The 24,946-nt window shown below is 42.5% G+C and overlaps 1 protein-coding gene across 5 annotated transcripts in view; it reads left to right on the forward strand.

Moving 5' to 3' along the window:
- The first annotated feature begins 1,485 nt into the window (after positions 1–1,485).
- The window catches only part of HTR2C (5-hydroxytryptamine receptor 2C), a 240,410-nt gene continuing 216,949 nt past the window's right edge, over positions 1,486–24,946 (forward strand). For 4 of the 5 annotated variants that reach the window (XM_031504840.2, XM_031504838.2, XM_031504839.2 and 1 more), the window contains exon 1: positions 1,489–2,247. The gene's annotated coding sequence lies outside the window, so the exon portion shown is untranslated. Of the gene's footprint in view, positions 2,248–24,946 lie in introns of all 5 variants that reach the window. The other variant, XM_031504841.2, reaches the window with a different exon arrangement.

Here is a 24,946-nt window from a genome sequence, read left to right on the forward strand (position 1 = left end):
TCTGGTGTTTAAAAGACATTCTTTAAGATATGCAATGCTTAATAAAGGCCCTTTTGGATTAATTCACTGTGGTATTTTTGCACAAAGCTGCATGGCCTGGAAGCAGTGAAACATGCATTGTGCTTGTTTTATCAGGGGATCACGATTTACTAGCCACTACAGGAAAGAAAGTATTTGTTTTGCTGTGATGCATTCTTGTATCAGTGGCAAGTATTTGCTGGTTTTATGTTAAGGGTGCCTTCCCTTTCAGACTATTTTTCAGGAATGAAGTTACAGGATGCTTAACTTACTTTTCAACATAGTAATTTATTTTGGCTTTGTGTGCTCAGGCTAAAATATCCACACTGCTAACAGCTTCGGTCTCAGTGATGGAGGCAGGTATTGATCAGGTTAATTTTGGTGTCTCCATGGCCTTGGAGAATCAAAGGTGCTAACGGGTTGCTGTGTGATGCAAAGCAGATCAACAAGGTTCAGGGCTTCACACTAGTTTGTCCTGCTCAGAAAAACATGTTATCTATGGCAACAACGGCTACTGAGAAAAAAGTGGAGATTTTTTAATAGGGTAAATCACCCATTTTGAAGACTTCTGAGTTTCAGATGCCAGCTGTTGGGGGGTGGGGGCATAGGAGGGAAAAGGCTGATGTGGGCTGGACTTACTGGCATTGTTATTGTTGTATCTGTGCTATGACGTGATGAAAGACAAACCAGAGTATTCCAAGGCACTCAGAAGAGGGGATGAGAAGAAAAGAGAGTATGTGGCATTCAGCTGGTGCAGAGCCTGCTGCCCCAGCCCTGGGGCAGGAGGGAGGTGGCTATGGCCCCAGATGCTACAGCCAGTCTAAGACCTGCTGAACTCATCACAGCTTGAGGATATATGACACATTGGGTTTCAGTGCCTCAGCTTCTGGCTGTGTAAAACCAAGGTGCAAAGCTGCACCTGCTGGGGCCAGTGTCCACAGTGGGAGCAACTTGATTCTCCTACCAAGACCAGAGAGGGACACCATGCTCCTAGGGGGTACCAGACCCTCCTTGCCTGCTGGAGACAATCCCATGTGGGATTCCGGGGGCAGTGGCCAGTATGCCCCATGCCAGGCTGGGATGATGGTGGAGCTGCCAGTGACAGGGGTGAGCAGTCGGGCTGGGTGACAGGGGCTTGGTTGGGCTCCCGGCACAGCGGTGAAGGTGTGCCAGGCCTCCCTCCCAGCCCCTGATGGAGGCACTCGTGCTGGCCGCCCCTTCACTTCCTGACTCCCGGGTTGCTCTCCTTCCCCACACCCGGACAGGGCTCCTGCCTGGGCATATTGGCCGCCTGCAGATGAGCGAGACGCCGGGACCGAAGCTGCGGGCGTTTGCATAGTCAACAGGCACATGCGAGCAATGTGCCTTTAAGACTAGCAGGAGAGCAGTAGTATCTCCCTCCCTCCTGTTAATTGTAGCATGTTTTCAGCCATGCTTCCCAGTCACATTCGCAGGCTGTGAGAGGGAGCAGCGCTGCCGCTCGCCGAGCGGGTGCCCGCGGGTGCCGAGTGCCGCCCGAGCAGCGCTTCGCCCGCGGGCGATGGGGCAGCGCCCGGCACCGCAGAGCCCCGTGCCCCGAGCCCGGCCTGCCTGACTCTGGGTCACTCGTGCTCGTCTCGTGTCCCTCAGCTCCTCGCCCCCGGGCCGTGGCCTCCAGCCGCGGGGTCAGACCTCTGGCCGCCCCACCCTGGCCGGGGCTCCTGCGTGAGCCGCGAGCGGTGCTCCGCTGGAGCCTGGGCATCTGCAGCGGGTGATGCAGTGGGAGCCGTGTGGTGCCTGGCCGGGGATGCTGTGGGAATGCTTGGCTCTCTGAGCACAAAGTGACTGCAACTAGCACGAGCCTGGGACTACTTCTCAGAAGATGCCCTGCGTGTCTCCAGTCATTCCTCTCCGGCCTCACCGCAGAATATTTGGAGTTGCTAGCTTTCTTCTGCCGAGGGGGGACAAAGGCAGAGGCCTCCAGAGGGTTAAGAGCATCTGCTTTTACGCCAAGTGTTTGAGCAGGAAATAATCTGCAGAGATACATGTGCAGCAATTCAACTGCTGCTGCTCTCTCAGGCTGCTGCTGCAGTTCGGTGTGTGAGAGGAGCCGTGCTGCTCACAGAAGATGCTTTCTTGGTGTGCCCGAATCTCCAGGCATGGCAGCAGAGCCCCGGCTGTCTGAGCTGGGGTAAATGTCTCCATCCAAGAGGAATTATGTTGACTTGCTGTCTCTGTCGGCTCACGGAGGTAGGTGCTGTTGCCTGTGCAATATGCCATGATCTATTGCGAGGGGATACAGTCCTCTTCGCAGTCTGGGATATAAAATTTTTAAAAATTTTCCATGGGAACAGGGCTTAATTTGCAATCTATAACGCCAGACAGAAAATGTATGTGATTTCTTTGTGTGCACCAGGGAGGAGAGGGCAAAGGATACCTGAATGATACCTTTTCTGATTGGCAATAAAGTTGTTGCACGTAATTTAAACAAACTACCCTCTGTTTCAGCAAAATGCACCTGGGAGCTTTTACTTCTTCCTCCTATATGACCTTTCGGTGAGGTTGGCTGCAGTATGCTGGGTTATACTTTGGTTCAGAAACTGGGACACAGTGCACTCTACAGGTCCCTTCATTCTGCTCCTGTGGACATGGGGAGGACAGAGGGCACCCACACAGAGAGGGAAAATGCTGCTGACAGGAAGCTGGTGTTTTTTTGAGGAGTGAAATTACACTAAGAGGAAGAAAAAAGGTGATCTTCCCTGTGGAAGAGGGAATGTTGAAGTCCTTAAAGGTTGATCTTGATGTTCAGAAGTAGAGAAGGAAATTTGTTCTAGAAGCAGCAGTGTATGAGTCTGGGATTTGTGTTTTGCTTTCCCAGCCCTGTGAAGAGGAATTTTGTTCAACTCTAACTACTTTACCACCCAGAATCTTTGCTTGAGGATTTTTTGCACCAGTAACTGGGAGAATAAAAATCTGTCAGTGCCATCAAATTTACTTAGGCTTGTTTTGAAAGTTGCCTTCTTGAGAAATCCCTAACAAAATCAACAGCAGCTGATACTGTTACCTTCTCACCACCAAGGCATGCTCTTTTTGGTTTGTCTTGAGATCTCCAGTGTGAGTTTTATTCTGTAAAGATTAAGCTGAAATGAAAGTTTCCATTTTTCTGGAAAAGCAGAGCGTTGGGCATTGGATACCTCTTTGATTTTGTTGGCCTGGTTGACCCACATATGTAGGTTTGCCTGTTGGCTCCTGAGTGCAGACCCTGACAAGGAAGCCTGGCTGTGCAGAAGAGGAAGGTGCTGCCTGGATTATGCACCTGCATCACGTGTAGAGTGGTTTGTGTTTGTTTCTGGCATTGCAGAGCTATTGATACAGCACAGCCAACAGTGCCATTGCTGTGTAACAGTTTCAGAAGTGTTTCTGTGGCACCTTGGCAGAACAAATGTGTCATTCATGACTGCACTCTTCAGGAAAAAGAGCAGCACTGTCATCTGCACTGTAAATCACTTCAGTCACTTTTGTTTTCTTTGCTCAGGTAGCAACACATTCTTAACCAGAACGTGTTGCTACCTGAGCATTTTTGTCAGAGCATTTGTAATTGCCGCCTCAGTTTCCCCAGGGCTGCTGTGCTGTGTATCTCATAAGGAAGTCTGGAGTAGAATTCCGCCCCCTCCTTTTTTTTTTTTTTTTTTTTTTCCTTTCTGTAATTCAGGCCCAAATGCAGTCAAGAACTTTATCCCTTGTCTTTTTGCCAGAATGGGACACTTGTATGTCCTATGCTGGGTTGGAGGTGCAGAAGCAAGTCTGCTGGATTTGTTGTTGTGCATGAATCAAGAAGCCACACTCCCTGCCAGGCTGTGATGATACCTGGGAAGCAGATGCTCTCTGTTCTGAGAAAGAGGATCCCTTCTTAGCCACACACTAGGTACTCCATAGCAACTCTTATTTCTCCAAAGAGGAGAAAAATCTTCTGGCTTTCCTCAGAGTAGTGAAAACACAAATGTATGAACCTTCAGTGAAATCTCACCAGAACTGGTATAAGGTCATCTGAATGACTTCTTTTTAGAACAGCACTTATTAAAATGTGGTGGGCATTAAGTAACACCGTTGTCTGTGCAGGAAACATTTGAAAAGAATATGTATTAGTCATCCCATTTACTGCTGTTTGCACACAGACAGAATGGTGATTAGAACTGGCTGAATCAAAGCAAAATGGTTCTTAAACAAGATTTCAAGAATTGGATTGGGCACTTGCTGGCCAGCAACTATTTTGGTCATCTTTGTGCATCTATTCCAGCAAGTGTCTTTTCAAAAGGTTGTTCTAGAAGAACATCAAAATCTTGGGGTGTATTTCCATGTGCTATGCTCTGAAGAAGTGGATGGGAATATCTTCCCTACAGCCTTACTTGCATCTGCTCAGGAAAAAAAAAAACAATGTATTTGAACCACTGCTCATTTCTGAGCAGCCTTTCTGCTCAGCACTGAAGTTGCTATTAAACTTTAACTATGTGGAAGTTGAGAGTTAATAATGGTAATTTTTAAAACTTAAGTTTATTAAATCTGGACTGGCAAGCATTTTGTGTCACACACTGTTCTGATCACCTTCCCCTGCCTGGCAGTCACATTCTGCCCACCCTAGAGACAGAGGGCAGAGACTCCCCCTGTGCCCCTCTGCAACAAGGGGCTAAATTTGATGTTCTTGTGGGCCCAATGCTCACCTGGCAGCAGAGATGCTGGGATCTCTGCAGGTTTGCCCTTTTGGAGAAAATGCCTGCCCTTATCGACTAGGTCCTGTGCCTGCCCAGCCATGCTGGAATAGATGGGGAGTCATGTGCTGCTTATCAGTCACAGGAGGTGAGGAGATGTGTAACAGACGGGCCAAGGAAATAGCTGTTTGCTAGGGAGTGATTCCCCTCATTTCTCTAGGCATTTAAACAAAGGCCTGTCTTTAGGTACCTACACTCTTTCAGCAACCATTACATTTTTATGGTTTGTATGCTGCTTGTAAACCAGCTACAGGTGAGTAAAGCCTGTGGTCCAGAAATTGTTGAGTTGGAGATAAAACTGTTCCTTTCTGAGAGTGCCTGGAGTGTCTTGAAGAGACTGCATTTGAATTCCATATGGTTTTGTACCACTTATAAAATGCATTCATAGTAGGTGGTGGTATCAGTCTCCTCTTAGAGAATGCAGATATTTATATTATGCAAAAGGTTTTCTCACTTTGCTAGATTCAGATGATTGGAGATACCATTCTTGTTAGGTAAAAAACTGAGTCTGACTTTAGAGGTGAATTCAAAGAGCAATTTCTATTTAATATATATAGCAACAAATAGGAACAAAGCTGCTTAAGGAGTACTTTAATGATGAATCATTATATTGCTCTCACCAGTCTGAAAGGCAATAACAGCAAAAATGGAGTGCTAGGATGGAGTTGCTGAGAAAATGTACAGAAAGGGATATGTGTTGTTGAGTGGGTTTTACAACACATCAAAGGAATGTTTTGAGGTGCAAAATTATCAAGTGTCTTTCCACCCCAAAGATGAGGCAGCTGCTATCTATTGTTTATTGTTCCAGAAGCTCATTTTCTTTGGTTGTGACTAACCACATTTAATAGTTTATTGCTTTTTAAAAAAATCCTGATTCCCTCCACCCCCAGATCAGGACAGATGCTGTCATAATGCTTCTTCAATGCTATAATTTTTATTACCAATCCTAATTAAATGCTCTAACTTCTAAAAATCAGATTAATTTGAACCGTCAGCCCAGTGTAAATGCTGCTATCATCAGAGATCATAAAATGTTCAAGGCACCATAATTCTTCTACATAGCTGCAGTGGCAAGCGTCCAAGGATATGACTACCTTTGTTCAGCTGACATGGACTGAAATGTGAGCACTTCTGAGCAGTGCAGCATGAATAGAAATGATACATTCCTCAGCTGTTGAATTGCACATTTTAGCCATAAGTCAACAAACATTAGAGAAATGGCATCACCCCCCCCCCCCCAATCACTATAATACTCCTCCCATGCTATAAATATTGTATGAATTCTGCACAATCGATAAAGGGGAAAATAGAGGTGGGAGGTTGTTGCACAGCAAAGCCGCACTTCAGTGGTGAGCCAGGACATGATACAAATCAGCCCACTGCCAACTAAGATTTTTTCATCCTTGGGCCACAGTCCATGAATTCAAGTTGCACAGTAACTGCTTCAGCTAATTTGCTCCACAGCCAGGACACACTCTGATCATCACTTTGGTTTTCTGGACAGCAGTACACATTCTGGTTCCTTTATGACCAATTTCTGTATTTTGACTTTTTTTTTCTCCTCCACAGGTATTGGGTAACAAGTAATAAATTCTGATTCCAGCTCAAGCAGTAGCAAAGTTGGTCTTCCTGCTCTGTCCCAGGTTTATTTGTTAGATGTGACAATATGGAAGATCTCACTGGTCATTACAGATATAATTACCTGGCTCTGACAGGCAGAATCTGACACTGCAGGCATTGGTGTTGAAGCTTCATGTTTAGATTTTCTTTGCAGCAGAGAAAAAAAGCACTCTGAGGGGACCATTACCCATGTCTACAGCAAGATGAGATGAATTGCAGGCTAGAAAAGCCCAGTCCTCTCGAGTCCCATGGGTGGAGCATGTGTGACTGACTCAGGGCTGGGAGTGGGGGTGGTGGCAGCAGCACCAGGTGAAATGAGCCCCAGCACAACAGCAGCTGGTCTCAGTCCACATTCAGCAAACTACCAGCCCCACCTGGGCTGCTCCAGGCATCTTTGAAGGGTTTAGTGGAGGATTTGACCCTGCAGGTTTAACTGTACCTTGCTGAATTGAGTGATTTTGTCAGTCCCTGTGATGGAGTGGGGCTATGAAGTGTATGCTGCTGTTTGGTCCTGAGCATCCCAAGAGCAGGTGCTGTTATAATTCTCCTCGCTGGGAGTAAATATTGCTACTTGGGTCTATAAACCATCTCTTTGATTGGGACTGCTGGTCATGCTTCCCCTTCCTGTTCAATAGCAGTTTTATCTACCAGACTTGTATGTTCCAGGCTTTACGGTGAAACCAAGAATTTTATGTTTGAGGTTTACCCAGCAGGCTTGTTTCAGACAAAATGTGGAATTTTGAGTGTGTTTTCATGCCAAGAATTGCAGAATTTGAACACAATTTTTCTTTTTCAGTATATGCGACATTCAGGAAGGTCTGGGCAGACATATATGATTTTAGAACAGTTATTGCTCGCAAAGGAAAAAAATAATAAAATGCTGAAGCATATTAATTATCCACACTTTAATATATATAGTGGTTTGCACACAGTTATTATGGACACTGTTATTTGGAAGACTGTAATATTAATGTTTCTAATGGGGGCTATTGTTCATCTACTGAAACTCTTACATTTATGGATCAAATTTAATATATGATCCCTTTGAAAAAGCCTGTTTTTTTATATTTTGTGGTACCCAGTGCTATGTACTCAGCTTACAACAGTAAAATAGCTGAATGCTGGAATAAATGTCCCAAACAGCTCTCTTGTCTTGATAACTGCTTTTAAATGTTAATAATCTCATTGTCTATTTTCTAAACCTGTGTGCAAATAGAAAACCTCATGTAAGTAGGTCTGAGCACTGTAGTGTGAATATAGCAAATATTCTCTAGCAGTCCTCAGTTCTGCAATGCATGCGTGATCCTTGGAATCGTCCTGATGACACAGGCTATAGAAAATTTCACCCAGCAACTTCTCCCTGCCTTTCAGAAGAATATTTAGGTTTATTTAAAGAGTGCAGATAATTGGATCTCAAAGGTATCCTCAGGGTAGTTGTTTTGATGAGTAATTATTTCTGGTGATTTATAAATAATAAATCAAATCTGTTTATTTTCTTGTTCCATAAGTTGAATCGTCTTTGTCCTTTGTCTGCTTAATTAAGGAGCCTGCTGGTAATGCAAATAATTTCCTATGATGTGGACAAATCATTATTCAGCCTTCTTTTTGCTAAAGAGATCATGTAATTTAAACCCTTTCCACACAATCTGTTTTCAGGCACTTAAATTCTATACATTTCTCTGTGTTTTTCAGTATCTTTTTGAGCCGTGGACATTAGAGATGGTTTCTCTGGGACAGCAGAATGCCAGATTTTACTAATATTCTTACTAGCACCATACACAAAAACAATATGACATTTCTAAACTTGCTTCTCTTCAAACATCTGAAAGTGTCATTAGATCTTGTAGCTCCAACATGGCCCTGGGACCTTGTGTTCCATTATCTGCTCTGACTCCCATATATATTTTCAATTCTCCAACTTTCAGTGTAACAGTTCCCCCTTCTGTAAGAGGAGTTGATTCTTCCCCACTGAATTCTTTGATCCTAGACAAGTAGACTTGTGTTTTGCTCATTTACAGTGTCTGATCTCTGATAGGGCTGGGCACATGGAGAGGACTGAGTTGTTTGACTGTGCTTGTCTAAGTTTGGCAATATTTATCACTTAAGCCAGTTGAGTTGCATTGGGCTGTGCAAGTTGTCTCTGTAGGCCAGTTAAAAAGCATTTCCATTCACTAATGGTTCCTCATTAAAATTACATCTCATCAATTATCGGTGATTTTAAAGTGTGCTGTAGTAATTTCAGGTAATGATATTCTTAACAGTCAGTGTGTAGTGTGTCACTGAGCTGTTTGCAAAAAACAAGTTTGCAGTGCCGGCACAGCTGCTTGTCCTCCCTCCCTCTTTTATTAAGTAGATTAAAAATTTCAGGATTATTCAAAAGGCTGATTGAGGTTCCCATCACATGCAGATGCAATGATTTCTGTTGCTTGCAGGTTCAGCCTCCTGATGGTCACTGGGTGATGTTTTCCATGAGAGACCGAATAGGTTGCTGTTGAGGTATTCATGAAATCCATGAAAAAGATAAAGCAAATTACAAAATTGGTTTTTAAGCACTCTTGTTTCGCCATGCTTTTCATTGGTTCTAAGGTTTCTGCTGGTGTTTTTTATTTTTTTCTTTAGGATTTCAGTCTAGCAATTGCTCTGTGATTCTGGTTTGGGTCTCATGTCCAGGTGACCACTTACAATTGCTGGACTAATACTTGGCCCATCCAGAATGCTCCTGTCCACCTCCTTGCCTCATCTGTGTCTTTTTCGTAGCTTGATCATCTTTTTCCATTGTTCTGCCCTTGAGGTATTTCTGTTCTAGCAGGAATACATAGTAAAATCTTTCCTCTAACAATCACTGGGGTGTTCTTTTCTATTTCCTATCCCCACAGTGCTTACCCTGGTATTTATTATTTATTTAGCACCCCTTGACCTCATCTCTGAGACTCTCTGATTCCACCTTGATTATTTCTTCCTCTCTTTTTGCCACCTTCATTTTTTTCCACTGTTTTTTCTTGAGCAGTACATTTCTTTCCTTGACACTAACAATTACTGACAGTCTGGTATCCTGTCTCCAACAGTGGCAAATAGCAGATGCTTAGAGAATAATGTAAAAATCAGGGTGAGAATATAATAATCGTAATATATCCTGGCAGCAGTGATCACCATCACATCTGTCTGGCTGGTGTGAATGTGTTAAGCACAGCCCAGTGGGGGCTATGTGGGTGAGGAAAGGACAAATTTACAAGATGGCAAATTTTTGTGTGTAACTGCCTCTTTCCAAAAGTGCTGGCCTTTCCTCGTGCCATTGCTTTGCTCAGCTTAGCATAAACAGCCACACACTTGTTTCTGAGCCAGTCCTGAGATTTATTCACAGGACTCCTTGTACCTGATCAAGTAGGAGCTTGTGTTCTCTCCCTTCTGTTTCCTTGAGATGGCTGCAGTGTGGCAAGATGAAGGGAAAAGTCCTTGAGTTTGGTTATGAGCTCTGATACGATTGTGCTGCTTGACAGATTCCTGTGGTGTCCAAGCTCTGACTGGTTGCAATAAAATCTGCTAAGTGTGATGCTGAAAATCTATGAACAAAGCAGTAGGAGAAGTTATGTGGAATGTTTGGGGGGCTTTTCTCTCTGCATCTTCATGGTTGCTTTGAGGTTCACTCTATTTACAGATTGTTTTCTCCAGTATTCCTTCAAATCTGAAACAAGGTCTGAACTGTGTGAAGGAGGTAGAAAAATGCACTTCAATTTTATAAATGCTAGGTTTGAAGTTGCATTTAAAATACCTCTGTTTGTGTGTAGAATATGTTATTCAGGGTACTGTGTAGCTAAATAAGATGAGTGATGCTGCAGGTGTTAGACCTTTAGCTCCTAGTCCTTCATCTGATGCTTCCTCTGTTACTATCACTGCTCCACAATACCACTTCAATTTATGAAGAAGGTAAAGAAGCCTCTGCTTTAAAACCTCTATCTTGCTTTATATGTATTACTATATTCTAAAACCTTAAACTCCAAGTTTTTTACCATGTGATATTATACACTTTTAATCAAACTACACACCCATAATCCTAGTTCTATAATTCAGTTTTGGAAGCTTTGTCCATGGCTTCAGGTCAAATGTAGTGTTTGCTTGGGGATCAGTGTCTGTCAGCACAGAAAGTCTAAAATTCTCAGCAACCAGGGTTCCAACACTCCAGCATGCAACACCATAGTTTGATTTATCCTCACTGATGGCTAGCTGGACTGATAGAATTATTTTCAGAGTATTATTTTCTTCACAAATTTTCTTTTCTGTTTTTTACTTTGTACATTATCCACACAAATTTTTGAGTCCTTGGAACTACTTTAGGATGACATGTGAAGGACCAAAGGGAAGACAGAAGCACTTTGTTGACATGACTGATCATCAACGCCCAGCTCTTCACTGTTTGACCTCACCAGTAAGGAAAAGGGCTCTTCTGTTTATAGAGGTGAGTCCATAAATGCCTACAGCTCTAACTGCTCCAATGCTTGCCATTGATTGTTGGATAAGACTGGGCATCGTTCTTCCTGCCTCTTTTCTCTCCTCTCCTTGCAGAAGCAGAGGAGTGTCTCCAGTGAGCTGTGCCAAGTGATGCCTGCAGTGGCTGTAAAGGATGTTCAGAACAGGGTGAGGCACGCAGTGGGCCTTTCCCAGACGGAGGTTTCCAACTTTGTGCAAGGTTGTGCGTGCCAGAGCTCAGGAGTGTGTGCATATGCAAATTACCTCATTAGAAATTCGGGGCAGAAAAGCACAGAGCTTCTTTGCTGCCACAGGGAACTGTATGCAGAGACTCAGGGTGGAAATGTGCCTCCTGATACATGTTTTAGTTCTGTATAAATCATTTGTAAGTATGGATCACTATTCATTTAGCTGGTGACACCATTATTTAGGAGTGATACGAAACAGTCACAAAGTAATAAGGACTGCCTGAGAAGAAAATATGTGCTAAAGCTCTTAGGTGTAATGCTAATTTAAATAAAACATGGGCTATGTCGGGGCTGAAGAATATTTCTTCTAGAAATCCTAATAAATATTTAAACCATGCATACTTAAAAGTTTTTTTTATTTCAAAATTAAGCTGCCATGATTATTTAAGAATGTTTTAGACTCCTTTTTAGGATGAGTGAATGAATTCTGTTTTAAAAAGAATGTTTTATTGGTATCTTAGCAGTAAGGACACCTGTGCTCATCTAATGTATGCAAATGCAGCCCAGCAGCCTATACCCCTAAACACGATGGAAAGCACAGAGAAGGACTGCTCATCATGCTGCCAAGTCAAACCATGCTTCAAGTAAGGCTGATGAACAAAGGCGTATTAAGTAGATATTACTTTAATGATTGTTAATGCAGATAGGGTGCATAGAAAAAGAATGTGAGTCCTTGTAAAAGCTGAATAAAAAGAAATATTGCAAAAAGAAATCTCCAAATTCTCCATTAAGCCAAACTATAAATATGCGAAAGGTAATAGACATTTTACCTAGGAGGTGTTTATTGTCCCTACTATTTATTTCTCTGGAGTTTATTCACTGTAGGGGCATGCTGTAACATCCTTTGCTGAATTGATAACTTTGTGCTACTTGCAAAAAAATTTGGTTAAATGGGAGTTATTACTGCCATCTCACAGTGCAGATGCTTTCTAGTTGTGGTGTAAAAATTAGGACAAACAAGTCTTACTGTCTTGAAGTACTCATTTGTAAATATTAAAAGATAGGTGTGCATTTTTTAATGTGAGATTATTAGATTTTGGGTTGGGTCATGGTTATGATAAGAGATCATTATGCTAACAGTAGAGGAACACTCCTGGTGCAGGAAGCTCCTGTGCAGCTGCAGTGAGAGCCGCAGGTTGTGCCCTGGGTGGGGGAGATGGCCAGAGCCCCAGGCAAGGGGCTGGGAACCAGCACTGACACTTCACTTGATGAAGGACATGGGGACTCTGCTGCTGCCTGGGGATGGCCAGGCACTCTGAGACTCTGCAGGAGCTGGTGAACAGCAGCAGGACCCCAGACTAAATGTCACTTTGGGATGGGTGCTTGGTGTGAGGGCACAAAAGCCCAGGGATTCCTTTGTTGGGGTCCCTCCCTGGAGGCACCAGTTCCAGCTGTTATCGTATCCTGCACCATGATTAAATGATTTAAAAGAACCAGATATTTGGGACTCTTTTATGGGACACCTGGGGTCAAGCCAGTGAGGGAAACCTTTATGTGGGGTGTTCAAGGAGACAAACAGGGACCTGGTGATGACTGCAGCTGCCACTGCTAAGGGCCTTTGGTCCTAGCAACGACAGTCTGGGGAGGTGCCAGTGTGACCCCAGAAGTGGTATCTGAATCTGAAGGGTCAGACAGACCCTGACTTCATCAGGCCATGGGAGAGCTTGATGAAGTCCTCAGCCTGAGGAATAGTATTTTTTTTCAAATTGAGATGAAATTCTTTAGTCTGTGGTGAGCCCTGAAAGTAATAGGTACTATTAATTGGAGATTTAAACTTTGTCCCTGTCTGCTGCTGGCTGCAGATTTTGTGATAGTTCACTTTTTTTTTCTCCAATTTGTGTTGTATGGTTTGTGTTGCTTTAGTCTGCCAAAGTAAGCTGGAGAGGTTTGGACTTCAAAGTAATTTTCTGAAGAGCTGCAATGGATAAGGTATGGCTTCCCCCTGACTCTCTTCGGTGGCAGGGCAAATATTATGTCTGCCTGTAGCACTTGAGTGAAATCTCCTGTGGGTTGGGAAACAGAAGGTGTGAACACTGTGTTAATGATTCTAATTTGTAAGAAGAAATAGCCAGGAGAGCACACTGTCTCCCTCCTGCTGAAGCAGTAAGCACCGTGTGCTTAGAAGGGTCTATTCTGTTGTGGTTTGGGCTGCCTGGGCTCATGTCACTCCTTTTCTATCTGTCCTCACAGCTCAGAAATCATGGGTTTAAAATCCATTACAGTTTTGTAAAATGCATAGTAGGAGAATATGACTTACAGTGATTGTTTTATTTTTCTGCCATGTAAACTCTTCACTAAATGCATATAATCACAGAACCACAGAATTGCTTCGGTCAGAAAAGACCTCCAGGATCATAAAGGCAAATCTTCAGCTGATCACCACCTTGTCAACTAGACCAATGAACTAAGTGCCAAGTCTAGTCATTTCCTGAACACCTTCAGGGATGGTGACTCAACCACCTCCCTGGGCAGACCCTTCCAACAACCCCTTCTTGTGAAGAAATTCTTCCTGATGTCCAACCTGAACGTCCCCTGACACAGCTTGAGACCACTTCCTCTTGTCCTGTTGCTGGTTGCCTGGGAGAAGAGGCTGACCTTCACCTGGCTGCAACTTCCAGAGAGTGGTAGAGAGTGAGAAGGTCACCTGGAGTCTCCTTTTGTCCAGGCCAACCCAGCTCCCTCAGCTGCTCCTCATCAGACTTGTGTTCAGACCCTTCCCCAGCTCTGTTCCCTTCTCTGGACATGCTCCAGCCCCTCAGTGTCTTTCTTGTCATGAGGGGTGCAGAGCTGGACACAGGATTTGAGGAGTGGCCTCACCAGTGCCCAGCCAGGGGACAGTCACTGTCCTGGTCCTGCTGGCCACACCATGGCTGGGACGGGCCAGGTGCCATTGACCTCTTGCCCACCTGGCACGCCTGGCTCCTGTTGAGCTGGTGTTGGCCAGCACCCCCAGGGCCTTTCCCACCAGGCAATTTCCAGCCCCTCTGCCCCAGCCTGGAGCTGCAGGGGGTTGTTGTGAGCCAGGGCAGGACCTGGCTGACCTTCACACAATTGGCCTCAGCCCATGGACCCAGCCTGTGCAGATCCCTCTGCACAACACTCCCTCCCAAGCTGGTGGTATCTGCCTGGGAGTGCCCTCGATGCCCTCGTTCAGGTCATCAATGAAGGTGGCCCCAGTGCTGAACCCTGGGGAACACCACTGGTGACTGGCTGCCAGCTGAAGGATGGCATGTGGGCAGCAGAGTGAGAGGGAATTTTGCTGTTGTCCCAGGCAATGAAAATTGCCAGAACACAGAGAAGCAGAGTGAGGGAATTCCTATTTTTTCATAAGTGGAATCATACATTTTGGATTTATTTTCTAACCAGGTATTTTTAAACCTATCCAAACTTTAGGGTGTTGTTTCTACAGTGGACTGCTTAACATTGCCACTCTTCCTGAGGGTACAAAGTCTTTAACTCCCTAGGTTTTATTACATTTCCAAATAAAATTCTACAAGTATTTTTACTTTTTAAAAATATCACTACTTTTACAAAATATTAGGAAAGCTCATATTTCACTAATCAATACAAAGTTCAGCATTGACATCTGACTTGTGTAGTGACTTGCAGAACAATGTAAAATGACTGCATTACTCTCACAGGGTGTTTACTGCTTCCACAATATTGACATTTGGTAGGGGAAAAATAAAGACCTGCATCTCATGCTATGCAGCCAGGCTCATTCTTGGTGGCATGTCTTGGGGATTCTCTGTATATCCTCCAGGTCTGCTGCCTGTTGGATGGCATATGGGCACATGTTTTGGTGAATGAACTTTCCTGACCAGTGAAACCAGTGAGGTCCATCACAAGCATCCCTTGGCTGTAGCATGGGCACACATAAAATGGAAAACTGAGCTGGTATTTGTGCCTGTTTCGTGTTTCTGGATTTCATTTTCCTGAGCTCCCCCTGACAGGGATGAAGCCAAAACAAATGACATCACCTGCCTGTAAGACAAATACTTAAATTTTTGTGGAATGCTTTCAAAGGATTTCCTTTTAAAACTTTACAGGCTTGTAGCTTTAATGGTATGTCATCTGACTACTAACTGCAGTTGAAGGAAGAACTAATTCCAGACTCTAAATGAAAGACTCTTCAGTATATCTGTCATAAACAAGCAGAGCAACGATCCCCAGTCTCTTCTTAGTCTCTAAGAAGTGTTGCTCTACAGCTGCACTCATGTTTTATTGTATATTCTATGTCCTAGGCTATTCCAGAAGATAATTTTGATCAGGAAATTACTACCAGCCACATCAGTGCCCCAAGCAGTGATGAATTCCCAACCCTTTATAGAATTTGCAAGTGAGTTTGCCATGTTGTCTGACATTGATGCAGAACACTGCATCTCCCAGCGATGAGGAAAAAGCTCAGTGGAAACACTTTGCGAATAATAATTATAAAGCTATATTCACCTCTGATTTATTTTTGAGATTCCTGTGAGAAAAGTGGACACTGAGATCGAATTTTCTCTTTTGCTCTGTGTTGCTCAGGGAATTTTTTGCTTCTGGCTGATTGAGGAAAAATGAGAAAATGCTGAAATTGAATACCGGACTTCCTAATAGTATGAAAAGCATCCTAAGGGGCTTGGATGTATGTTGTAATGGCAGTAGTTTCTTGGGTGATTGGTAGCTATGAGGTCAAGCTTGAAACTCTTGATATAATTTTCTAAAATAGTTCAGTTTTGTCAGGATGACAGATTTTTGATTGGAGATGAAAAATAAGAAATGAGGGGTTTATTTTGTAAAGATGATAGAAACAGGTGGCTCTTTTTTGTACAACAGATCCTGTTATCCTTTCCTTGTTTTGCACAAATGTGGATGCTGACTCTGAAAAAGATGAAGATCCAAGGACAAAATATTGCCTGGAGCAGTCAATGTCATCTTTTATAATAGCTGTGCTGCACTGTATAAAAATGCTTTGCAATGGCAGTGTTGGGGCACGTGTAATTCTGGAAATGTATTCAGCTTTTAGTGTCTTCTAAGGCAAAATTGCCTGTTAACAATTGCTTCACTATCAGGAAAGCTTTTGAGAGTACTCTGTGTTTAAGGGTTAGGTAATCTCTTTTCTGGAGTTTGAGGCAGTAACTGCTTAGAGTACAGTTCTGCAGAGGCAAAGGGTTGATTTTTGGGACGGTGTGGTTCATTTCTGTGTAGTCTCTGAGGCTTGACATAAAATATAACAACTCTAGATTAAACATTTTCCCAAGTTAGTGACTTTTATGAGGATGGTGATTGCAAGAACAGGGAAGGATATTAAAAAGAGACGTTTTATAAGCATATTGTGAATAAAAACTACGTAATATTTACATAGTAGCTACATCCTGTTAAATGCCTTTGAATATCATGTAACAACATCTCTCTAAATACCAATTACTCTTTCACTGGAACAGCAGTGGTTGACGTGGACTCTGAGTTTCAAACTGATGAGAGGTTCCTTAAATGAAGACTCTGGGTTTTTCAGAATAAATATTTTACTGGACAGGTTTACACCAAGCGATTATCAACAGCACTGAATAAATGTGTGAAATCTCAGAGGCTGTGTGCAGTATCACACCCAGGAAAGGTCCCTGGCAGCTGGGAAAACTCTGCTGGCAATCAGCAAGGGGTTACATCCTCAGGAGCCAGTCTCCTATGCATTATGTGAAGAGGAGGAAGGAAAGAGAAATGCTAACCCTCAGTGCAAGAACTTCTCAAGCTTGCAGTTGAATATCTGCCAGAACTGAATGGAGGAAAATCTCCTTTGTCTCAAATTTACTGAAAATGTCCCTCAAAACAGCTTTAGCCCACACTGCCCTTCATTCAAAAGAAAGGTGATAACTTTGTTTTCTGTCTTCTCATTGTACTCAGTGAAACACACAAATACTGCCAGAATGCAGTGGGTATCATGTTCTGAATGTGCAATAGGATTTTTTTCAGAGAGGCTTTATAAAATGATTTAATTATTGTATGACAAGGGTTTGTTTGAAGAAGAGGAGGGCAATTTAATTGGATTTTCTATTTTACAGGCAGGATCTAAAGAATTACTGAAAGGTGTTTCTCATAATGTTTACAACTCTCCTTTTCTAACACATATTTACATGCATTTCATGGCTAACACAGATGAACATAGAGAAATAGTACATATTTATAGACTAAGACTATAGTTTAAGGCAAATAAGCAGGCCTTGCATTTAGCTGAATATTTTCCTGCATAGAGACTCTGATTTTAATAGTGTGGATAATGGTGTCTTTGCTATCTGAGGAGTGTATGGTTATGACTCATGGTGTCATAAATACTATGGCTATTACAGTGAGCATCCAAGTGAAATTACACAAAATTATATATTTGCCAAAGTTCTTTTCTCTAACGGCCAAACTTCAAAATAGAAAGCTTTATTATTCATTTTGATGCGTCTGAACTACTGAATGTTCTTGCTGGCCCACTAGACAGTTTAATAGGGCTCCTGAACATCGTCAATAATTCATCTGTCTCTTAAACAGGCATGTGGTACTTGTTGTTCAACGGTAATCTGAGTGTATTAAATTGTGAGCTGCTATAGGATGGTCAGGGATACACTCAGTGTCAGGCCTAGACCTTATAGATGTGCAAAGTTCTTTGGATCTTGTGGAATTAAACTCCCTTTGTGGTGCTCCTAAACAGGGAACTTTGCCCTCCCCACAACTGTTGCTTTTCCTGAAAGGGAGGCAGCTGTTAACCAAGGATGTATTTAATGCCCTTCAGTGCAGTTTGGATGATGTAAATAATGTAAATCATCCCTTGAATATGACTCTCACAGCTGGCTGGGGAAATCTGGTGTCCTAGAGATGGGGAAACTGGTGGTCCATGTGGAGGGGTGGGGAGGAAGCCTAGGCTGGGGTCCATGAAGGTTCAGGTGGCATTAGCAAAAGTGAAAGTTAAACTGGAATGTATTGTTCCTGTTCAAGACAGAACTGAAAATCCAGTGATTATTGTAGGATGTATTAGTTGATATTTATGAAGAAATCTAATGGGATGTGTTTTTTTTTAAGTATGTCTTTGACTTAATTGTTTTTTTCTTATATGTCACACACACTGTGACATCCCTTGTTGTGCTAAGTATCATTTCCACATAAGAAGGTTTTACAATCAAAGGGGATGAGAAAGGCCAAGGGTGAGTGCAAGCAATACCCAGGGGCCTGTCATCTTGCTATGCTCAGGGAGGTCTGCTGGTAACATTGGCTGTCTTTGATCCCCTTTTGCCACTGCAGAACTGAGGCGTGCACATCACTGAGACTCATAACATGCCTGGGATGAGCACTTTGGCAGAGCTCTCTGCATAGCAGTCCAGGCTTTTTCTGCAAGAATCTTCCTTCTTCAGACTTGTCACACTTGAGACATGCTCATGTCTCAACAGGAGTTGAGTAAGAAGTTAGAAAGAGCTCAGAAATTAAGGGTGTATTGTCTTGCGCAGATATTTTTTAGAAACTGTTGGCAGTGTTATTTTTGAATAAGAATTTGTTGCACAAAGAGGAGTAACTTGTCAGACAAGTGCAAGAAAACAGTACATATAACCATTCAAGTGAAAGTTTTACTGTAGGTGGAATGAGTCTACAGCCAAGACCTTCTTCTATCCTTTTTGATCTTTTTGTCCTTTATCAGTCTTCTAAGAAAAATGTCATGCTGACTTGTTGAGTTGTGCATTGCTATTTAGATAAGGGTCAAAGTGTGCCTCTCTGTTTTATCCCCTTTGTTCAGGATTTAGAAGCCTGTGAAGAACTCCATAGCCATGCAGCTTTCAGAAGTGAAGCTACAAAACCCAGGCAAACATGAGCTGTGCTGGTTTGAAAATAGCTCTTTTGCAGCTGGCTTAGGGGCTGGCAATGCAGCACAGAGCTGGACTCTGCCAGGGTAATGCCTGTGTTGAGCTGGGGAGCAGGAGGAGGCTGCTCATCTCTGTCCCAGCCTGACATTGCTTAAAGCTGGGGGAAATGCAATTTCACTGCATGCTGGCTCAGTGTGCCTGATGCCTTATGCACAGGGTTTCTAGCAAAAATGGGCTAGTGCTCCCATTTTTCTATTCAGACTGCAATGAGGTTAATACTAACAATGTGGAGCTCCTCCTGGAAATAGTTTTTAGGTGGTGGAGGTGTTTAAAAAGAAAGATAATGCTTCTTCACTTCCTTTTGGCCATAATGGAAGTCTTAGATCTCAACATTTCTCTCTTAACTGCTGCCTTCCAGTGAACCTTTTCCTCTGTTTGGGTGCAGTGTTTGGGTCAAATGAAAATTCTGGCTCTGTGGTGAAATAGCAGATGATGGCAGTGGTGGCAGTGATTATCAGTCATCTTGCACCTGTGCCTTGAAGTGATGACTGGTGGAAAAGGGCTGGTGATACCACACCAAAGGTTACTGTGCTTGCTCATCTGGGACACACAGCCTGAACAAACCCAGTTTCTCAATAGGCTTCCAGCAGGGCATCTGGGGTTACAGCTCCTGCACCACTTTGGATAGGGGAAGTTGGAACTACCAGCATTTGAACATATTTTAAGGCATTTGATTCTAACTGGGAGGGCTGAGTCTCTCTGTGGCTGAGCTCTGAGCGCTGCTGCCTCCTTTGCCTATTGCACGCCTGGAGCTGCTGCTTATGCAGTGGTACAGGTTGTCCTGCTTCTGCCCAAACTGCTCATCACCAATAAAATAGCTCTGAAATAAAATAGGTCCAAAAAAATAGCTCACCAATAAAATAGCTCTGACAGGATGAAACCATTTCATAAGGAATTATTTTATTCTTATTTTCCTCTCTCATTGCTGTGACAAGCGCTGGAGTTCCTCCAGACTGTCAGTGGGCTACAGCCTGGGACCCGCTTTCCAAATCTGTTTTCTGCTTTATTTATTAGTGTCATGTTTTGTTTCCATGGAAACTACCTAGCCTAACTCAAGTTATAATACTGTCAGGTACATGAACAATGCTGTCATTAAAGAGCATCCTCAGCTCTGGATGTTTGCTCATCATGTGTCCTACTAGACAGCCAATATAGTATCAGGAGAGGCTACATGGTCCTCAAAACTTGATGGGAGCCTGAAGGCTTTGGAAGAGCTGGTGAAGCCAGCTGTTGCATCCCTGGAGAGGAGTTTCCTTTGGCTGGTGTTCCTTAAATCAGTTTGTGCCCACAGCAATATTCTTCATAAGAAAGGAGGGATATTTCGCCATTTTCAAAAGAATTAGCTTGGGCTACGTGTAAAAGCTGTCTGAAAAATTAATATTGAAAAGAATAGATTTACAACAGCAGTAAAAGAAGTTAAACAGAAAAGATGTTTCCAGGAAAATCAGATTAACTACAAACTGTACCATGGAGTGAAGGGCTGATTTCTATCACTGAGTGTGGAAGTATGTGAGGCAATTTTTGTGTGCTGTGATGAAGAAGAGTGGCTGATTAGCATAAATATTTCTCATTCTATTTGTACCTTGGAATCTGCCTATCTTCCTTCTTTCAGCCCCATCCTTACTGTTTACTTTGAAGAACGTCAGTATGAGAAAAAAAAGCTTACCTTTGTGTAGGCAAAAGTACTGTACTTAAAATAATAGTTTCCCCTTTCCTCTGTGAAATTTTACTGATTCTGTGGTATTGGGAACCTCATTTTATAAGTGCTACATTAGCAGGACAAAACACAGTGCACAAGAAAGTTTTCAACCCTTTAAGGAAGAGCCATTAGACTGTGAGATAAAATGTGGCTCTGCATCTCTAAAAATAATATATTTGCATCTCTATAAGAACTTCAATTTTGGTAGCCAGGAATAGTCTAGGCATCTTCATTGTAATTATTAAGAATTAATAGCTTGCACAATTACTGCTTTGAGAGAGATGTGAATGTACATGGTATTTTAGAGGACAGGGAGAAGTGAAGACTTTATTGCTATTTAAAAAACTGAAGTTTACTTGTTTGCTGGCAAACAGTATAGGAATTCAAGAATTGTCTAGAAGGAGAAGGCTGGAGGTTCATCTTGTTTTGTGTCTCTGATGGATGCTAAGATGTTCAGAGGGAGGGGGGAACCTATTCTTAGCAGAGGTGAGAGAACTTCTGAATCGAGTGAAAACCAGGAGTTGGAAGAGGGAACAGAGCAGAGATGCAGAGCACTTTTTTTTTTTTTTTTAAATGGCTGTTACTTTACATTTGAAAAACCCTAAAAGAAAATCATCAGTTTGGAAAGAGATCAGTGTCAGGAAGTTCTTTTACAAAAAATCTGCAGCTACTCTGGTTAGGAACACAACATTTTGGTGCTCAGAAACTCCTTTTTATATTGTCAATTGCACAGCCATAGCCTGAGGACTGCCACAGAGCCCCCTGATCTCAAGGAAAGGGACTCATCATTCATTGTATCTTGTATCACATTCAAATAGCAGAATTGGGCCTCCAAGGCCTGCAGCCTCGAAGGTGGGAGCAGCAGGAGTTTCTGGAGGGTAGAGTGGGGTGATCAGGCCATGGATTTGCTGATTCTCTGCTTATATGATGCAAGAATAGTAATGTTTTCTGGAACTATTAAAAATTCCCACAACTCTGCATCTTCGAACGGGTTTCACATCCCAAGTAAAACTGTTTTCCATTTTCTGTTCTGTAAAACTGTATCTATACACTGCCATTCCATAACAGGATGGAAAATCTTTCCATTCAGTGGTGTAGATCAGCTCTGCTGGCTTTTTGTTTCTCGTTAGCTTATTGCAATGATTAAAATAGATGAGATAGGAGGTACTTTATGCATGAACACTGCCAGAAACTGGCAGCCCTCCACAGGGCTGTACTAGCAGGTGCAGATGCTCCTTGTCAGCACAAAGGTGTCAGCTCACCATTCCTGACTGCTTCTCTTGTGGTTGGGCTGTGAATGCTCCTACTGGCTCCTGGTGCACACCAGCATTTTGACCTCCATAAGTACCTCCTGCTGCAGAATGCTGCTGGAATAAGCTCTTAACATGCCTGTCTTCTGCTCCTTGAAAAGCCCCATTTTTCACAGCACATTTTCTTTTGAAGTCTGATTCAAAGCCCATTGTAATTGGTGTAGTATCCTATGCATTCTAATGCAGCCAAATCAATGGTCATGCATTTAGGAACGAGGAAAATTGCTTGCATCTGCAGGGTGGGAGGATTCAATCTTAGAGTGCCATGATGTTTGAAAGGGTCTTGGGTGTCAGGCTGAAACCCAGCCATGTGTGAGCTCCAGCTTTATGAGGCTGAATGTAGCCCTTGGCTGTACCTGTGGGGGAAGAATTGTTTCTCACACACACCCTGCTGATGGCAACCGTTTAGACATTCAGCCCCTCTCTGATGTCAATACATTTTAAAAAGGATTATAGAAATTCATGAAGGACTTAGGAAAGTTCTGCAAAAATGACTGGGTGTCTGTAAAACATTCATTTTTAACGAGAGGCTCAGTCTAGTTAAAATAAGGTTAAGAGGATACTTATTGGAACTGTATAAACACTGCAGCAGGAGATTTATGGCTGCAGGAGGCTTTTTAAACTAATAGGCAAAAGTGGAACTATATAAATCAGTGGTTGGAAACTAAAATTAAGCCAGTACATGTTGGAAGAAGTGTAACCCTGAAAAAAGTCCTACATAAGAACAGAGTGGGTCTTTATCTCTAGAAGCCCTTAGGAATATATCCATTTTGAAGGTCAGCACATTACTGACTTCCAGGGTAGCTGCGGGAGACTCTGATTAAAGATTTCAGGGTTATACTATGTGTAAGACCTCATTAAATATTTAGACTCCCTACTCTGGGCCTTAAAATCGAAGCACTTGGCAGTAACTGATGTGAGAGAGCTTTCGAGAAAATACCTCCAAATTTTTAGATTGAATATTAGGAAAAAAAATCTCTTTACAGAAAGAGTTGTCAAGCACTTGAAAAGGCTGTCTGGGGGAGTGGTAGAGTCGAGTCACTGTCCCTGGAATACTTAGATATGGCACCTGGGCATATGGTTCAGTGGTGGACTTGGCAGTACTGGATTTATGTTGGACTTGATGGTTGCAGAGGGCTCATCACACTATTAGGTGATAATTTCCATAAGGATTCAGACTCTACCCGCCAGGATTGCTCCAGAATCCAATGATTAAAAAAAAAAAAATCTTTTTCTTTGCTAGTCTGATTTATTGTTTTTGTTAATAACGCTAAACTGATATTTCTTAGCATATATTTTTGCTGAAAATGTTTTAGATGTAATGTTTTTAACTATATATAAGATGTTCTCACTGATGCTTATGAAGGTTTTATCCCAAGAGCAAAATCTGTAGCTAAATATTCTGGGCAAGTACTGAAACTGTCTTTAAATAAACCCTTTGAAATGTACATATTAAGTAAGTGAAGAAAGGAAGAATCGACAAATTTTTTTCATTCACAGCTCTCAGCTGTAGAGATCTTAGATGTTGCTCACAGATTTAATAGGTATAAAATAACAAAGATGATTTCTTTTTACCAGATTTTACTTTCCTTTAAACAACTGCCATTAGATTTACGGGTCACTGTGTGAATGTCTTGTGCATCAATGTCCTTTGAGAAGCACTCTCCATTTCTGAGTTCTGTCAACAACATACTCAGTTGAAAGCATCACCCTTGTAAGAGCTTCATCCCAGCTCCTCACAGACAGATTTCTACCCATGACCACGTGGCATCAGTTTGTGTCCTGCATCTTCCTTAATTGCTTGTAAATTGTATCCCTTGGAAAGTAGAAAGGTGATTTTGATTTTTGAAATAAAATACTCACAAGGCAGACTTGCCTTGAGAAGGAGTAGGCTGAATTCTTGCCTTGGAGATTTTAAATTCATTAAAAAAATTTGGAGATTTTAAAATCCGCCAAAAAACCAAAGTTTCAGCAGAAGCAAAGGTGTCGGTCAGTTCAGCAGTGTCACAAAATCCAAACTGATGACATTTTAATGACAAACAGAATTGGAAAATAATAACAACAGTATTCTACCCTGCTTGATGTACTTTAAAATCTTTCATTTGCCTTAACAAAGCCTTGGGATGACCTGGTGTGGCTGATGATATTAATAGTGCTTTTAGCAATATTAATGTCTTTTGAAGTGCAGCATATGAATATTATAGAAGAAAGAATAATATAAGTTTAACTAATCTAGTTTAATGTGCTCCCTCCTTCTGGGGAAAAAGAACTTAACAAGCCAGAAATGAGAAGGAATGAAGAAGCAAAGCAGCTCATCAGATAACAAAAGCACAATGTGCAATCAGCCACACTGGTCCTTGCAGAGAAACTGCCCAGAGATGCTTCCTGAGAATGAAGCAGATGCAAGAAATAAAAGTAAATGGGAATAAAGAAGTCTGTGTGTTTAAAAGAATAAGACAGGCAGAATGTTAGCAGGTGATGGTGCTGGTGAAGCTGCCCACCATACAATATAAATCTGAAATAGAGCCATGGGTTATGTGGGATGTCCCTGCAGCCTGAGCAGCAGAGTGGTCCGTGAGAGCACCCAAACTGTGAATGAACCAGTGAGCAGAACTTACTGCACTTCTGGCAAGGGTGTTTGGCTATTTCCCTTTCCAGTCTCTATCCCTAAATTTTTGCTGTGTTTGGATAAAACCTGCTCTGTCCTTGACCAAAGTTTGTTCCTTGTGTTTGTTTCATAGTGGTTATCACTCATGCTGTTCTTTTTCAAGCATTTGTTGCAGGTGCACTTCAGGGGTTATGTTGTTTGGGAATTCTTTTGATGCTGAAGAGCTCTTTCTAATGCTTGCCTGTACTTTATGTGCTAAAATCTTGGGAGCTGGTTTTTTTCCTGAGCTTTTGGGAAGTAATGGTAGCTTCTGCAAATATCAGCTGCCATTTATCAGGTTGTGTTTGAAATCTGACT

Source organism: Lonchura striata, chromosome 14 (genome assembly GCF_046129695.1).
Source record: "Lonchura striata isolate bLonStr1 chromosome 14, bLonStr1.mat, whole genome shotgun sequence".
Lineage (NCBI taxonomy): Eukaryota > Metazoa > Chordata > Aves > Passeriformes > Estrildidae > Lonchura > Lonchura striata.